The 3,494-nt window shown below is 45.0% G+C and overlaps 1 long non-coding RNA gene across 1 annotated transcript; it reads left to right on the top strand.

The window, feature by feature from the left end:
* The first annotated feature begins 140 nt into the window (after positions 1-140).
* LOC103131077 (uncharacterized) lies at positions 141-2,253 on the top strand. Its single transcript, XR_475324.2, has 4 exons — positions 141-444; positions 1,124-1,327; positions 1,825-1,945; positions 2,023-2,253. It is a non-coding gene; the product is annotated as an uncharacterized LOC103131077 (long non-coding RNA).
* The last annotated feature ends 1,241 nt before the right edge of the window (positions 2,254-3,494 follow it).

Genomic DNA, 3,494 nt, shown 5'->3' with positions numbered 1-3,494 from the left:
AGAGACACACACAGAGACACACACACAGAGACACACACAGAGACACACACAGAGACACACACAGACACACACAGAGACACACAGACACACACAGAGACACACACAGACACACACAGAGACACACACAGACACACACAGAGACACACAGACACACACGCCCCTATTGAGGCTGTCAGGAACCTTCTGAGGTTTTTCGTTTTATTTCGATTCAACTGTTTTTCTCCAGAAACAGGAAGTTATGAAACATGAATATTAATTGTTCTGTCTCCTGCTGGCCTCTGATTGGCTGCTGTGTGTGGTCTCCAGCTGCAGGCCCGTCCTCAGCGTGTTGGCGGACAGCGATGAAGAGTCGTCCAGTGCTGCTTCTTCTGATGAAGAGGAGCTGCTGCTGTCGGAGCCTCACTGTCCAGCCGGGGAGAAAGGCTCAGTGGCGCCCCCTGAAGGGTAAACACACACACTGTCATGCTCCTGGTCCCAGGCTAAAACCAGAACCTACCACCATCACATGCCGACTCACCCTAACAGTTGACTGAAAAACGACATTTTCTAATTTTATTACCACAAAAACCTGATTAGTGTGGAGTGCATGTATATTCAGTGTTTCTGGGTCAGCCTTCACTTCACATTTTTGCCAGTCTTCTTTGCAAAATAGAAGAGCATCAGTGAGATTGGAGGGACTGGACTTTGACTAGGCCATGTTCTGCTGTGATCACATGTGGCTCTAAAAAAACAGATAAAACAAGTTTGTGACGTATAAAAGGTGAAATGAACAGAAATAAGCATTTCCCTTAGCACATCTGTTCCTGTAGCTGCAGACTGACCCCTGACCTCTGGTTCTCCTGATGGGAGATTAACCTCCACCCAGCCTCAGCTCTGATTTATTTTTGGGGTAACAGAGTGAAAGGGGGTTGGATAAAAATGCTCTCCACATTTTTGAGGTTTTTATTAGAAAAGAATACATAAACATCAGTGTGTGTGTTGCTGAAGAAACCTGAGAGGGGTGTGAATACTTTATGCAGTTTTATGGAATCATTGTCATGATGGCTCTGGATGCAGAGGCTCCTCCAGGCTGCTGCCAAAAGAGTAAAACTCTCCTCCTCTAATCCGTTTGGTTTCCTCACAGCGGAGGAAGAACTGGGAGGAAGATTTTAAGATTTGTGGACAAAATCACCAAATCCAAGTGTTTCCAGCGAGCGGCGGAGAACGAGTTCATCAGGAGGAAGTTTGAGGATTTGTCCAACACGCCCCTGCTGCTGTCGGTGGAGGTCCGGGAACTGTCCGGCACGCTGGTGGTCAACATCCCAGCGCCCCCTACTGACAGGATCTGGTAAGGCAGAAACTTCAACATCCAGATGAATATTTACACAGGATGATGACGGGTGGCACAGCGCCTCCTAGCTGCATGTCCAGGAGGAACAGAAGAAGAGCTTTACACACACCTCAATATTCTGATTCATAAAATCTTTACTGCTTTTGGAAGGACTGAGGAGACATTTTTAGTTTTCCTAAAAATATGAAAATATGGTTAAAATCGTGTCATGAAGCCGGTTCTCCATCCTTAACTTTCAGGCTCAACTTTCACAGCCTGACAGACGCAGCTTCATCGACTTCCTGTGGAAAACCTCCAACTGAATGTGAAATGATCAGAGATCAATGATCTGATCACAATCTGATCACAATCTGATCACAATCTGCATCATTTGAAATCATTTTCTCCCCATTTCCTTCCAAAAGTAAAATCATTTCCTTCCTTCCCCTGGTCAGTGCAGCAGTCAGGTCTTCTCGTGTTTCAGACTCAGACCAGTTTCTCCGTCTCCTCTGCAGGTACAGCTTCTGCGTGCCGCCCAAACTGGACCTGCATGTTTGCCCCAAGCTGGGCCAGCGAGAGCTGAGCTTCTGCCATGTGAGCGACTGGATCGAGAAGAAGCTGCAGGACGAGTTCCAGGTGAGGAAGATAAAAAACGTCTTTGGTTCTGAACCGGGTCCTCATGTTTCCTTTGCTGTCTCCTTTCTCCTGCTTAGAAAGTGTTTGTGCTGCCAAACATGGACGACATTTCCGTCCCACTGATGCATTCTGGGATGGACGAGTCCTTCAGCCCCTCCTGGGAGGATCCGGCTGCCGCTCACTGCTAGTGCCTCGCTGCTGACGGAAACCAGGAAGAACCGAGTAAAACCAACAAACCGCCATGTTTAAAAAAAACAGTTCATCCAGTTTAAACTAGTTTACATGTCAATAATCTGATTTTAGTTATTTATTCAGTTTTATTTTGGAATATTAGATGTGAAACATTCAGAAATAAAAGCTTTTTTAATAAATATGTGGATATTTATTCTTCCACCTCAAAGCTTAATATCATCTCCATAAAAACACAACATAATAATCCATCAAGCATAAAGGCTCCAAAACTTCATGTTTTATTGGGTTGATAAGCCAATAATCAGTCAAACGATTCCTGAGTCCTGGCCGGACGCCGCAGCATTTAGGTAAGGTCATTTTATTTATAAAGCAAAGTTTTAGCAACAAGGCCATTCAAAGTGCTTTATATGAATTAAAAGGAAATACAAACAAAAAAACAAAAAAGGAAAGAGAAAAACAAAAGAGAGGAAAGGACACATTAGGGCAGGTGGCAACATTCAGACAAAACAAAGACATGAGTGAAGGCGGTGACATCACAGGGCCATGAAGCCACGTTGCTCAGCCTCCCGCAGAAGTCCAATAAGAGCGCTCAGCTCCACAGCTCCATGGAAACAGGAGGGGGTGAGGAGGGAAGGAGGGCTGTGTTTACATATCTTCAAGGAGATTGGAAATATGCAGCCCTTCCAAGGCCACACGGGGAAAGCCAGTTCAGAAACAGAATGTCTGAGGTGTAATTTCAATCTTCCCTAAAGTCTCTCCAATACATCTCAGTTCCCAATCATCCAAATTAGTTTAGTCGTTCCACTGAGCCAAAACTAGCAACTTCTCCAAGATCGATTCCAACTCGTTAGAGAGTTTTAGCGTCCTTGTCTCTGTCCACACCAACAGTCTGAGTGTTCGCTAGTTCGGCCAAAATTTGTTGATAATCCAGGAATCCACAAGCTCCAAACAGCAGAAATCCTGTTATCATAATAAATCCAGGGTGAACCTGCCGGGTCTGCCCCTGCAGGACAAGAGGCTCTCCTGTGTCCAGACTTCTCGACAAAAATTTGATCAATTGCATTGAGAGACCAGTTGACCAGATCCATAATTTGTAGATTTGGATGATGTGCAAAGAAAGGCTCCAAAAATATAGAAAACGACAAAAACAGAACAAGCAGGGCAGGGAGGGAGCATCCGCCTTCGAGAGCAAGAGAGAAAAAATGTATCCGCCGCTGCAGCATTTAGCTGTTGCTGCAGCATTTAGCTGTCGCTGCAGCATTTAGCCAGCATTTAGCTGTCGCTGCAGCCATCTGAGGTTTTTACATCAGGTGATGGAGAAAATCTAAACTAAAAAAAGCCGTTCTGAAAAATAATT

The sequence above is a fragment of the Poecilia formosa genome, unplaced genomic scaffold (assembly GCF_000485575.1).
Source record: "Poecilia formosa unplaced genomic scaffold, Poecilia_formosa-5.1.2 Scaffold715, whole genome shotgun sequence".
Classification (NCBI taxonomy): domain Eukaryota; kingdom Metazoa; phylum Chordata; class Actinopteri; order Cyprinodontiformes; family Poeciliidae; genus Poecilia; species Poecilia formosa.
This window is presented reverse-complemented; position numbering and strand designations above follow the sequence as displayed.